At 30.8% G+C, this 15,097-nt stretch overlaps 6 non-coding genes across 6 annotated transcripts; all 6 read left to right on the top strand.

Annotated features, from left to right (window-relative positions):
• The first annotated feature begins 275 nt into the window (after nt 1-275).
• TRNAS-AGA (transfer RNA serine (anticodon AGA)) lies at nt 276-357 on the top strand. Its single transcript has one exon. It is a non-coding gene; the product is annotated as a tRNA-Ser (tRNA).
• Nucleotides 358-2,181: 1,824 nt separating this feature from the next.
• Nucleotides 2,182-2,263, top strand: TRNAS-AGA (transfer RNA serine (anticodon AGA)). Its single transcript has one exon. It is a non-coding gene; the product is annotated as a tRNA-Ser (tRNA).
• A 1,929-nt stretch (nt 2,264-4,192) lies between these two features.
• On the top strand, nt 4,193-4,274 carry TRNAS-AGA (transfer RNA serine (anticodon AGA)). The gene has a single exon. It is a non-coding gene; the product is annotated as a tRNA-Ser (tRNA).
• Nucleotides 4,275-6,202: 1,928 nt separating this feature from the next.
• On the top strand, nt 6,203-6,284 carry TRNAS-AGA (transfer RNA serine (anticodon AGA)). The gene has a single exon. It is a non-coding gene; the product is annotated as a tRNA-Ser (tRNA).
• A 1,929-nt stretch (nt 6,285-8,213) lies between these two features.
• Nucleotides 8,214-8,295, top strand: TRNAS-AGA (transfer RNA serine (anticodon AGA)). The gene has a single exon. It is a non-coding gene; the product is annotated as a tRNA-Ser (tRNA).
• A 1,929-nt stretch (nt 8,296-10,224) lies between these two features.
• Nucleotides 10,225-10,306, top strand: TRNAS-AGA (transfer RNA serine (anticodon AGA)). Its single transcript has one exon. It is a non-coding gene; the product is annotated as a tRNA-Ser (tRNA).
• The last annotated feature ends 4,791 nt before the right edge of the window (nt 10,307-15,097 follow it).

Below are 15,097 nucleotides of genomic sequence, written 5' to 3'. Positions count from 1 at the left end.
TGGTACTTATGGATACATGATATCATGTATCAAGTCTCTACATAACTTGTTGACATTTTTATCTAAAATCAGTTATTTTTAAAATATGTATGTTTCTTTATTTTATTACATTCTCTAGTGATTGCTCGACCAAAGGCTTGTTTAAGATTAATTGTGTGGCACTTACTGCTATGTTTTTAAATTTATTAGTACTTATTATGGTTAAAGAGTAATAAATTATTATTCTTACAAAATAAATATTGTGATAGAACTAATAAGAATAAATTCATAACAACGTGGACGTGCCGGAGTGGTTATCGGGCATGACTAGAAATCATGTGGGCTTTGCCCGCGCAGGTTCGAATCCTGCCGTCCACGAATTTTCTTAATATTTTTTTTACATATATCCAATGTATCACTTATTTAATCCGAGAAGTTTATGATTTTAATAAAAAAAAGCAAGGAGATTAACAACATATTTTGTTCATCTGTTTTGACAAAACTCAATTTGAAATCTTTGTATTATTAAATTGGGGTTTTCGGACTCCCCTATTTTACAATCTTATAGATTTTTCTAGATCCCGTGTTTGTTTATCATACGGCATAATCGTTATTGATGTGAGAAATATATGGTAGAACTGTAAAATAACTTCAACTAGAATAAACTCTTTTAACATTTCTATTTCAATATTTCCTTTGAAAATGCTTAAAGATCTAATGATCACTGATTTTGGAGAGCTTAGTTTTCGCAAAGGAAACATAGTTTCACTTTAAGATCTTTAACTCTGATGTTTCACATCAATGATTCATCATCATAATCCGACATGCAAAAAATGTTATTTTTTTCAAAAGAGAGGGAGAAAAGTGTAGTGATACCATAAAAAACAAGTATCATAATCATATTAAATAATTGACTAAAGGTAAAGCTAACTAAAATATGTGCAAAGATCGACAAACTTGCAAGTTTAAGTTCAGCCAAATGTTCCTCCTTCGGTAGTTAGCCAAGAGAGCATACACTTTTCTGAACATTACTCAAATGAATCGTTTCAGAATCTACTAGAGTTTTTCTTGGTCACAAATACTCTTGTCACAATTAAAATACATTAGAACATGATTACTGGGATTTATGACCATGTTAAGTGTGAAAAGCACCACAAAGCAAAGAAAGTGAATATTATGGACCCACGACTTAGGAAAGATGCATACAAAGGATAAAATCAATGAAACACGTTGAGAAAAAAATGACACCAAGCCAATTATGGGAACCACGTGCGTCATAGTGTAGGGTACCCTCATGAATTATACCGGTAAAGTACTTAATAAGGAAACATTTCAACAGGCCCCAACTCTATTGCTATACAGATATTTTTCTCTATGAATACATCATCCCATAAATTAGTGCATATTTGGAATAAATAAATAAATCCATACTTAACTCTTTATCTTATTGAAGAAACGTTTAATGCATTTCTTTGACTAGTAGTTCAAATACCCACACATTATATATAATAATCTTTAGAGTGGTCAAGAAACCCATAGTTAAGATATATAAATTCCCCCATAATGTATTTATTTGAATCATACATAATGGTCTTTGAAAGGTAATATTTGATGATAGGTAACTTTTGTAGTTCTGTAACAAATTTTGCACCCCCAGTGGAACATTGTGATATATACTTCTGACAAATTCCAACTACAAGGTGAATACTAAGTATTGCGTTCGGACTTGCTTTAAGAAAATATTTATGCAACATGGATAAACCACCACCATCATCTACAAGGAGGTTTGGGAAACAACAACCAGATGAGCCTTAGCAAACAATGAGAAATGCCAACAATCATTCCCACACTTTCGATTATAAAGTTGCGTTGTTTTTATTAACATGGGGAACTAGTGGTAACGACTATGTCTATCATTAAAGAACAATGGTACTTATGGATACATGATATCATGTATCAAGTCTCTACATAACTTGTTGACATTTTTATCTAAAATCAGTTATTTTTAAAATATGTATGTTTCTTTATTTTATTACATTCTCTAGTGATTGCTCGACCAAAGGCTTGTTTAAGATTAATTGTGTGGCACTTACTGCTATGTTTTTAAATTTATTAGTACTTATTATGGTTAAAGAGTAATAAATTATTATTCTTACAAAATAAATATTGTGATAGAACTAATAAGAATAAATTCATAACAACGTGGACGTGCCGGAGTGGTTATCGGGCATGACTAGAAATCATGTGGGCTTTGCCCGCGCAGGTTCGAATCCTGCCGTCCACGAATTTTCTTAATAATTTTTTTTACGTATAAGGGCACCCAAATTTTATTCATATTAAAAAAATTGTAAATTGATTAAATTCAACCTACCTCTTTTACAATAAGGATTATTAGAAACACATCATTTTTTAGGAAATCCAATGTATCACTTATTTAATCCGAGAAGTTTATGATTTTAATAAAAAAAAGCAAGGAGATTAACAACATATTTTGTTCATCTGTTTTGACAAAACTCAATTTGAAATCTTTGTATTATTAAATTGGGGTTTTCGGACTCCCCTATTTTACAATCTTATAGATTTTTCTAGATCCCGTGTTTGTTTATCATACGGCATAATCGTTATTGATGTGAGAAATATATGGTAGAACTGTAAAATAACTTCAACTAGAATAAACTCTTTTAACATTTCTATTTCAATATTTCCTTTGAAAATGCTTAAAGATCTAATGATCACTGATTTTGGAGAGCTTAGTTTTCGCAAAGGAAACATAGTTTCACTTTAAGATCTTTAACTCTGATGTTTCACATCAATGATTCATCATCATAATCCGACATGCAAAAAATGTTATTTTTTTCAAAAGAGAGGGAGAAAAGTGTAGTGATACCATAAAAAACAAGTATCATAATCATATTAAATAATTGACTAAAGGTAAAGCTAACTAAAATATGTGCAAAGATCGACAAACTTGCAAGTTTAAGTTCAGCCAAATGTTCCTCCTTCGGTAGTTAGCCAAGAGAGCATACACTTTTCTGAACATTACTCAAATGAATCGTTTCAGAATCTACTAGAGTTTTTCTTGGTCACAAATACTCTTGTCACAATTAAAATACATTAGAACATGATTACTGGGATTTATGACCATGTTAAGTGTGAAAAGCACCACAAAGCAAAGAAAGTGAATATTATGGACCCACGACTTAGGAAAGATGCATACAAAGGATAAAATCAATGAAACACGTTGAGAAAAAAATGACACCAAGCCAATTATGGGAACCACGTGCGTCATAGTGTAGGGTACCCTCATGAATTATACCGGTAAAGTACTTAATAAGGAAACATTTCAACAGGCCCCAACTCTATTGCTATACAGATATTTTTCTCTATGAATACATCATCCCATAAATTAGTGCATATTTGGAATAAATAAATAAATCCATACTTAACTCTTTATCTTATTGAAGAAACGTTTAATGCATTTCTTTGACTAGTAGTTCAAATACCCACACATTATATATAATAATCTTTAGAGTGGTCAAGAAACCCATAGTTAAGATATATAAATTCCCCCATAATGTATTTATTTGAATCATACATAATGGTCTTTGAAAGGTAATATTTGATGATAGGTAACTTTTGTAGTTCTGTAACAAATTTTGCACCCCCAGTGGAACATTGTGATATATACTTCTGACAAATTCCAACTACAAGGTGAATACTAAGTATTGCGTTCGGACTTGCTTTAAGAAAATATTTATGCAACATGGATAAACCACCACCATCATCTACAAGGAGGTTTGGGAAACAACAACCAGATGAGCCTTAGCAAACAATGAGAAATGCCAACAATCATTCCCACACTTTCGATTATAAAGTTGCGTTGTTTTTATTAACATGGGGAACTAGTGGTAACGACTATGTCTATCATTAAAGAACAATGGTACTTATGGATACATGATATCATGTATCAAGTCTCTACATAACTTGTTGACATTTTTATCTAAAATCAGTTATTTTTAAAATATGTATGTTTCTTTATTTTATTACATTCTCTAGTGATTGCTCGACCAAAGGCTTGTTTAAGATTAATTGTGTGGCACTTACTGCTATGTTTTTAAATTTATTAGTACTTATTATGGTTAAAGAGTAATAAATTATTATTCTTACAAAATAAATATTGTGATAGAACTAATAAGAATAAATTCATAACAACGTGGACGTGCCGGAGTGGTTATCGGGCATGACTAGAAATCATGTGGGCTTTGCCCGCGCAGGTTTGAATCCTGCCGTCCACGAATTTTCTTAATAATTTTTTTTACGTATAAGGGCACCCAAATTTTATTCATATTAAAAAAATTGTAAATTGATTAAATTCAACCTACCTCTTTTACAATAAGGATTATTAGAAACACATCATTTTTTAGGAAATCCAATGTATCACTTATTTAATCCGAGAAGTTTATGATTTTAATAAAAAAAAGCAAGGAGATTAACAACATATTTTGTTCATCTGTTTTGACAAAACTCAATTTGAAATCTTTGTATTATTAAATTGGGGTTTTCGGACTCCCCTATTTTACAATCTTATAGATTTTTCTAGATCCCGTGTTTGTTTATCATACGGCATAATCGTTATTGATGTGAGAAATATATGGTAGAACTGTAAAATAACTTCAACTACAATAAACTCTTTTAACATTTCTATTTCAATATTTCCTTTGAAAATGCTTAAAGATCTAATGATCACTGATTTTGGAGAGCTTAGTTTTCGCAAAGGAAACATAGTTTCACTTTAAGATCTTTAACTCTGATGTTTCACATCAATGATTCATCATCATAATCCGACATGCAAAAAATGTTATTTTTTTCAAAAGAGAGGGAGAAAAGTGTAGTGATACCATAAAAAACAAGTATCATAATCATATTAAATAATTGACTAAAGGTAAAGCTAACTAAAATATGTGCAAAGATCGACAAACTTGCAAGTTTAAGTTCAGCCAAATGTTCCTCCTTCGGTAGTTAGCCAAGAGAGCATACACTTTTCTGAACATTACTCAAATGAATCGTTTCAGAATCTACTAGAGTTTTTCTTGGTCACAAATACTCTTGTCACAATTAAAATACATTAGAACATGATTACTGGGATTTATGACCATGTTAAGTGTGAAAAGCACCACAAAGCAAAAAAGTGAATATTACGGACCCACGACTTAGGAAAGATGCATACAAAGGATAAAATCAATGAAACACGTTGAGAAAAAAATGACACCAAGCCAATTATGGGAACCACGTGCGTCATAGTGTAGGGTACCCTCATGAATTATACCGGTAAAGTACTTAATAAGGAAACATTTCAACAGGCCCCAACTCTATTGCTATACAGATATTTTTCTCTATGAATACATCATCCCATAAATTAGTGCATATTTGGAATAAATAAATAAATCCATACTTAACTCTTTATCTTATTGAAGAAACGTTTAATGCATTTCTTTGACTAGTAGTTCAAATACCCACACATTATATATAATAATCTTTAGAGTGGTCAAGAAACCCATAGTTAAGATATATAAATTCCCCCATAATGTATTTATTTGAATCATACATAATGGTCTTTGAAAGGTAATATTTGATGATAGGTAACTTTTGTAGTTCTGTAACAAATTTTGCACCCCCAGTGGAACATTGTGATATATACTTCTGACAAATTCCAACTACAAGGTGAATACTAAGTATTGCGTTCGGACTTGCTTTAAGAAAATATTTATGCAACATGGATAAACCACCACCATCATCTACAAGGAGGTTTGGGAAACAACAACCAGATGAGCCTTAGCAAACAATGAGAAATGCCAACAATCATTCCCACACTTTCGATTATAAAGTTGCGTTGTTTTTATTAACATGGGGAACTAGTGGTAACGACTATGTCTATCATTAAAGAACAATGGTACTTATGGATACATGATATCATGTATCAAGTCTCTACATAACTTGTTGACATTTTTATCTAAAATCAGTTATTTTTAAAATATGTATGTTTCTTTATTTTATTACATTCTCTAGTGATTGCTCGACCAAAGGCTTGTTTAAGATTAATTGTGTGGCACTTACTGCTATGTTTTTAAATTTATTAGTACTTATTATGGTTAAAGAGTAATAAATTATTATTCTTACAAAATAAATATTGTGATAGAACTAATAAGAATAAATTCATAACAACGTGGACGTGCCGGAGTGGTTATCGGGCATGACTAGAAATCATGTGGGCTTTGCCCGCGCAGGTTCGAATCCTGCCGTCCACGAATTTTCTTAATAATTTTTTTTACGTATAAGGGCACCCAAATTTTATTCATATTAAAAAAATTGTAAATTGATTAAATTCAACCTACCTCTTTTACAATAAGGATTATTAGAAACACATCATTTTTTAGGAAATCCAATGTATCACTTATTTAATCCGAGAAGTTTATGATTTTAATAAAAAAAAGCAAGGAGATTAACAACATATTTTGTTCATCTGTTTTGACAAAACTCAATTTGAAATCTTTGTATTATTAAATTGGGGTTTTCGGACTCCCCTATTTTACAATCTTATAGATTTTTCTAGATCCCGTGTTTGTTTATCATACGGCATAATCGTTATTGATGTGAGAAATATATGGTAGAACTGTAAAATAACTTCAACTACAATAAACTCTTTTAACATTTCTATTTCAATATTTCCTTTGAAAATGCTTAAAGATCTAATGATCACTGATTTTGGAGAGCTTAGTTTTCGCAAAGGAAACATAGTTTCACTTTAAGATCTTTAACTCTGATGTTTCACATCAATGATTCATCATCATAATCCGACATGCAAAAAATGTTATTTTTTTCAAAAGAGAGGGAGAAAAGTGTAGTGATACCATAAAAAACAAGTATCATAATCATATTAAATAATTGACTAAAGGTAAAGCTAACTAAAATATGTGCAAAGATCGACAAACTTGCAAGTTTAAGTTCAGCCAAATGTTCCTCCTTCGGTAGTTAGCCAAGAGAGCATACACTTTTCTGAACATTACTCAAATGAATCGTTTCAGAATCTACTAGAGTTTTTCTTGGTCACAAATACTCTTGTCACAATTAAAATACATTAGAACATGATTACTGGGATTTATGACCATGTTAAGTGTGAAAAGCACCACAAAGCAAAGAAAGTGAATATTATGGACCCACGACTTAGGAAAGATGCATACAAAGGATAAAATCAATGAAACACGTTGAGAAAAAAATGACACCAAGCCAATTATGGGAACCACGTGCGTCATAGTGTAGGGTACCCTCATGAATTATACCGGTAAAGTACTTAATAAGGAAACATTTCAACAGGCCCCAACTCTATTGCTATACAGATATTTTTCTCTATGAATACATCATCCCATAAATTAGTGCATATTTGGAATAAATAAATAAATCCATACTTAACTCTTTATCTTATTGAAGAAACGTTTAATGCATTTCTTTGACTAGTAGTTCAAATACCCACACATTATATATAATAATCTTTAGAGTGGTCAAGAAACCCATAGTTAAGATATATAAATTCCCCCATAATGTATTTATTTGAATCATACATAATGGTCTTTGAAAGGTAATATTTGATGATAGGTAACTTTTGTAGTTCTGTAACAAATTTTGCACCCCCAGTGGAACATTGTGATATATACTTCTGACAAATTCCAACTACAAGGTGAATACTAAGTATTGCGTTCGGACTTGCTTTAAGAAAATATTTATGCAACATGGATAAACCACCACCATCATCTACAAGGAGGTTTGGGAAACAACAACCAGATGAGCCTTAGCAAACAATGAGAAATGCCAACAATCATTCCCACACTTTCGATTATAAAGTTGCGTTGTTTTTATTAACATGGGGAACTAGTGGTAACGACTATGTCTATCATTAAAGAACAATGGTACTTATGGATACATGATATCATGTATCAAGTCTCTACATAACTTGTTGACATTTTTATCTAAAATCAGTTATTTTTAAAATATGTATGTTTCTTTATTTTATTACATTCTCTAGTGATTGCTCGACCAAAGGCTTGTTTAAGATTAATTGTGTGGCACTTACTGCTATGTTTTTAAATTTATTAGTACTTATTATGGTTAAAGAGTAATAAATTATTATTCTTACAAAATAAATATTGTGATAGAACTAATAAGAATAAATTCATAACAACGTGGACGTGCCGGAGTGGTTATCGGGCATGACTAGAAATCATGTGGGCTTTGCCCGCGCAGGTTTGAATCCTGCCGTCCACGAATTTTCTTAATAATTTTTTTTACGTATAAGGGCACCCAAATTTTATTCATATTAAAAAAATTGTAAATTGATTAAATTCAACCTACCTCTTTTACAATAAGGATTATTAGAAACACATCATTTTTTAGGAAATCCAATGTATCACTTATTTAATCCGAGAAGTTTATGATTTTAATAAAAAAAAGCAAGGAGATTAACAACATATTTTGTTCATCTGTTTTGACAAAACTCAATTTGAAATCTTTGTATTATTAAATTGGGGTTTTCGGACTCCCCTATTTTACAATCTTATAGATTTTTCTAGATCCCGTGTTTGTTTATCATACGGCATAATCGTTATTGATGTGAGAAATATATGGTAGAACTGTAAAATAACTTCAACTAGAATAAACTCTTTTAACATTTCTATTTCAATATTTCCTTTGAAAATGCTTAAAGATCTAATGATCACTGATTTTGGAGAGCTTAGTTTTCGCAAAGGAAACATAGTTTCACTTTAAGATCTTTAACTCTGATGTTTCACATCAATGATTCATCATCATAATCCGACATGCAAAAAATGTTATTTTTTTCAAAAGAGAGGGAGAAAAGTGTAGTGATACCATAAAAAACAAGTATCATAATCATATTAAATAATTGACTAAAGGTAAAGCTAACTAAAATATGTGCAAAGATCGACAAACTTGCAAGTTTAAGTTCAGCCAAATGTTCCTCCTTCGGTAGTTAGCCAAGAGAGCATACACTTTTCTGAACATTACTCAAATGAATCGTTTCAGAATCTACTAGAGTTTTTCTTGGTCACAAATACTCTTGTCACAATTAAAATACATTAGAACATGATTACTGGGATTTATGACCATGTTAAGTGTGAAAAGCACCACAAAGCAAAGAAAGTGAATATTATGGACCCACGACTTAGGAAAGATGCATACAAAGGATAAAATCAATGAAACACGTTGAGAAAAAAATGACACCAAGCCAATTACGGGAACCACGTGCGTCATAATGTAGGGTACCCTCATGAATTATACCGGTAAAGTACTTAATAAGGAAACATTTCAACAGGCCCCAACTCTATTGCTATTAAGATATTTTTCTCTATAAATACATCATCCCATAAATTAGTGCATATTTGGAATAAATAAATAAATCCATACTTAACTCTTTATCTTATTGAAGAAACGTTTAATGCATTTCTTTGACTAGTAGTTCAAATACCCACACATTATATATAATAATCTTTAGAGTGGTCAAGAAACCCATAGTTAAGATATATAAATTCCCCCATAATGTATTTATTTGAATTATACATAATGGTCTTTGAAAGGTAATATTTGATGATATGTAACTTTTGTAGTTCTGTAACAAATTTTGCACCCCCAGTGGAACATTGTGATATGTACTTCTGACAAATTCCAACTACAAGGTGAATACTAAGTATTGCGTTCGGACTTGCTTTAAGAAAATATTTATGCAACATGGATAAACCACCACCATCATCTACAAGGAGGTTTGGGAAACAACAACCAGATGAGCCTTAGCAAACAATGAGAAATGCCAACAATCATTCCCATACTTTCGATTATAAAGTTGCGTTGTTTTTATTAACATGGGGAACTAGTGGCAACGACTATGTCTATCATTAAAGAACAATAGTACTTATGGATACATGATATCATGTATCAAGTCTCTACATAACATGTTGACATTTATATCTAAAATCAGTTATTTTTAAAATATGTATGTTTCTTTATTTTATAACATTCTCTAGTGATTGCTCGACCAAAAATTTGTTTAAGATTAATTGTGTGGCACTTACTGCTATGTTTTTAAATTTATTAGTACTTATTATGGTTAAAGAGTAATAAATTATTATTCTTACAAAATAAATATTGTGATAGAACTAATAAGAATAAATTCATAACAAGGTGGACGTGTCGGAGTGGTTATCGGGCATGACTAGAAATCATGTGGGCTTTGCCCGCGCAGGTTTGAATCCTGCCGTCCACGAATTTTCTTAATAATTTATTTTTACGTATAAGGGCACCCAAAAATGAGATTAACAACATATTTTGTTCATCTGTTTTGACAAAACTCAATTTGAAATCTTTGTATTATTAAATTGGGGTTTTCGGACTCCCCTATTTTACAATCTTATAGATTTTTCTAGATCCCGTGTTTGTTTATCATACGGCATAATCGTTATTGATGTGAGAAATATATGGTAGAACTGTAAAATAACTTCAACTACAATAAACTCTTTTAACATTTCTATTTCAATATTTCCTTTGAAAATGCTTAAAGATCTAATGATCACTGATTTTGGAGAGCTTAGTTTTCGCAAAGGAAACATAGTTTCACTTTAAGATCTTTAACTCTGATGTTTCACATCAATGATTCATCATCATAATCCGACATGCAAAAAATGTTATTTTTTTCAAAAGAGAGGGAGAAAAGTGTAGTGATACCATAAAAAACTAGTATCATAATCATATTAAATAATTGACTAAAGGTAAAGCTAACTAAAATATGTGCAAAGGTCGACAAACTTGCAAGTTTAAGTTCAGCCAAATGTTCCTCCTTCGGTAGTTAGCCAAGAGAGCATACACTTTTCTGAACATTACTCAAATGAAACGTTTCAGAATCTACTAGAGTTTTTCTTGGTCACAAATACTCTTGTCACAATTAAAATACATTAGAACATGATTACTGGGATTTATGACCATGTTAAGTGTGAAAAGCACCACAAAGCAAAGAAAGTGAATATTATGGACCCACGACTTAGGAAAGATGCATACAAAGGATAAAATCAATGAAACACGTTGAGAAAAAAATGACACCAAGCCAATTACGGGAACCACGTGCGTCATAGTGTAGGGTACCCTCATGAATCATATCGGTAAAGTACTTAATAAGGAAACATTTCAACAGGCCCCAACTCTATTGTTATAAAGATATTTTCCTCTATAAATACATCATCCCATAAATTAATGCATATTTTGAATAAATAAATAAATCCATACTTAACTCTTTATCTTATTCAAGAAACTTTTAATGCATTTCCTTGGCTAGTAGTTCAAATACTCACACATTATATATAATAATATTTTGAGTGGTCAAGAAACCCATAGTTAAGATATATAAATTCCCCCATAATGTATTTATTTGAATTATACATAATGGTCTTTGAAAGGTAATATTTGATGATAGGTAACTTTTGTAGTTCTGTAACAAATTTTGCACCCCCAGTGGAACATTGTGATATATACTTCTGACAAATTCCAACTACAAGGTGAATACTAAGTATTGCGTTCGGACTTGCTTTAAGAAAATATTTATGCAACATGGATAAACCACCACCATCATCTACAAGGAGGTTTGGGAAACAACAACCATATGAGCCTTAGCAAACAATGAGAAATGCCAACAATCATTCCCACACTTTCGATTATAAAGTTGCGTTGTTTTTATTAACATGGGGAACTAGTGGTAACGACTATGTCTATCATTAAAGAACAATGGTACTTATGGATACATGATATCATGTATCAAGTCTCTACATAACTTGTTGACATTTTTTATCTAAAATCAGTTATTTTTAAAATATGTATGTTTCTTTATTTTATTACATTCTCTAGTGATTGCTCGACCAAAGGCTTGTTTAAGATTAATTGTGTGGCACTTACTGCTATGTTTTTAAATTTATTAGTACTTATTATGGTTAAAGAGTAATAAATTATTATTCTTACAAAATAAATATTGTGATAGAACTAATAAGAATAAATTTATAACAACGTGGACGTGCCCGAGTGGTTATCGGGCATGACTAGAAATTTTTTTTACGTATAAGGGCACCCAAATTTTATTCATATTAAAAAAATTGTAAATTGATTAAATTCAACCTACCTCTTTTACAATAAGGATTATTAGAAACAAATCATTTTTTAGGAAATCCAATGTATCACTTATTTAATCCGAGAAGTTTATGATTTTAATAAAAAAAAGCAAGGAGATTAACAACATATTTTGTTCATCTGTTTTGACAAAACTCAATTTGAAATCTTTGTATTATTAAATTGGGGTTTTCGGACTCCCCTATTTTACAATCTTATAGATTTTTCTAGATCCCGTGTTTGTTTATCATACGGCATAATCGTTATTGATGTGAGAAATATATGGTAGAACTGTAAAATAACTTCAACTACAATAAACTCTTTTAACATTTCTATTTCAATATTTCCTTTGAAAATGCTTAAAGATCTAATGATCACTGATTTTGGAGAGCTTAGTTTTCGCAAAGGAAACATAGTTTCACTTTAAGATCTTTAACTCTGATGTTTCACATCAATGATTCATCATCATAATCCGACATGCAAAAAATGTTATTTTTTTCAAAAGAGAGGGAGAAAAGTGTAGTGATACCATAAAAAACTAATATCATAATCATTTTAAATAATTGACTAAAGGTAAAGCTAACTAAAATGTGTGCAAAGATCGACAAACTTGCAAGTTTAAGTTTAGCCAAATGTTCCTCCTTCGGTAGTAAGCCAAGCGAGCATACACTGTTCTGAACATTACTCAAGCGAATCATTTCAGAATCTACTAGAGTTTTTTTTTGCCACAAATACTCTTGTCACAAAATAAAATACATTAGAAAATGATTACTGGGATTTATGACCATGTTAAGTGTGAAAAGCACCCCAAAGCAAAGAAAGTGAATATTATGGACCCACAACTTAGGAAAGATGCATACAAAGGATAAAATCAATGAAACACGTTGAGAAGAAAATGACACCAAGCCAATTACGGGAACCACGTGCGTCATAGTGTAGGGTACCCTCATGAATCATATCGGTAAAGTACTTAATAAGGAAACATTTCAACAGGCACCAACTCTATTGCTATAAATATATTTTCCTCTATAAACACATCATCCCATAAATTAATGCATATTTTGAATAAATAAATAAATCCATACTTAACTCTTTATCTTATTCAAGAAACTTTTAATGGATTTCTTTGGCTAGTAGTTCAAATACCCACACATTATATATAATAATATTTAGAGTGGTCAAGAAACCCATAGTTAAGATATATAAATTCTCCCATAATGTATTTATTTGAATTATACATAATCGTCTTTGAAAGGTAATATTTGATGATAGGTAACTTTTGTAGTTCTGTAACAAATTTTGCACCCCCAGTGGAACATTGTGATATATACTTCTGACAAATTCCAACTACAAGGTGAATACTAAGTATTGCGTTCGGACTTGCTTTAAGAAAATATTTATGCAACATGGATAAACCACCACCATCATCTACAAGGAGGTTTGGGAAACAACAACCAGATGAGCCTTAGGAAACAATGAGAAATGCCAACAATCATTCCCATACTTTCGATTATAAAGTTGCGTTGTTTTTATTAACATGGGGAACTAGTGGTAACGACTATGTCTATCATTAAAGAACATTGGTACTTATGGATACATGATATCATGTATCAAGTCTCTACATAACTTGTTGACATTTTTCTATCTAAAATCATTTATTTTTAAAATATGTATGTTTCTTTATTTTATTACATTTTCTAGTGATTGCTCGACCAAAGGCTTGTTTAAGATTAATTGTGTGGCACTTACTGCTATGTTTTTAAATTTATTAGTACTTATTATTGTTAAAGAGTAATAAATTATTATTCTTACAAAATCAATATTGTGATAGAACTAATAAGAATAAATTCATAACATGGTGGACGTGCCAGAGTGGTTATCGGGCATGACTAGAAAACATGTGGGCTTTGCCCGCGCAGATTTGAATGCTTTCGTCCACGAATTTTCTTAATAATTTTTTTTTTACGTATAAGGGCACCCAAATTTTATTCATATTAATAAAATTGTAAATAGATTAAATTCAACCTACCTCTTTTACAATAAGGATTATTAGAAACACATCATTTTTTAGGAAATCCAATTAATCACTTATTTTATCCGAGAAGTTTATGATTTTAATAAAAAAAGTAGGGAGATTAACAACATATTTTGTTCATCTATTTTGACAAAACTCAATTTGAAATCTTTCTATTCTTAAATTCGGGTTTTCGGACTCCCCTATTTTACAATCTTATAGATTTTTCAAGATCCCGTGTCTGTTTATCATATGGCATAATCGTTATTGATGTGAGAAATATATGGTAGAACTGTAAAATAACTTCAACTACCATAAACTCTTTTAACATTTCTATTTCAATATTTCCTTCGAAAATGCTTAAAGATCTAATGATCACTGTTTTTGGAGAGCTTAGTTTTCGCAAAGGAATCATAGTTTCACTTTGAGATCTTTAACTCTGATGTTTCACATCAATGATTCATCATCATAATCCGACATGCAAAAAATGTTATTTTTTTTAAAAGAGAGGGAGAAAAGTGTAGTGATACCACAAAAAACTAATATCATAATCATTTTAAATAATTGACTAAAGGTAAAGCTAACTAAAATGTGTGCAAAGATCGACAAACTTGCAAGTTTAAGTTTAGCCAAATGTTCCTCCTTCGGTAGTTAGCCAAGCGAGCATACACTTTTCTGAACATTACTCAAATGAATCGTTTCAGAATCTACTAGAGTTTTTCTTGGCCATAAATACTCTTGTCACAATTAAAATACATTAGAAAATGATTACTGGGATTTATGACCATGTTAAGTGTGAAAAGCACCACAAAGCGAAAAAAGTGAATATTATGGACCCACAACTTAGGAAAGATGCATACAAAGGATAAAATCAATGAAACACGTTTAGAAAAA

This window comes from Lathyrus oleraceus, chromosome 7 (genome assembly GCF_024323335.1).
Source record: "Lathyrus oleraceus cultivar Zhongwan6 chromosome 7, CAAS_Psat_ZW6_1.0, whole genome shotgun sequence".
Classification (NCBI taxonomy): Eukaryota; Viridiplantae; Streptophyta; class Magnoliopsida; order Fabales; family Fabaceae; genus Lathyrus; species Lathyrus oleraceus.
The sequence above is the reverse complement of the archived record's forward strand: the minus strand, read 5'-3'. Positions and strand labels throughout refer to the sequence as shown.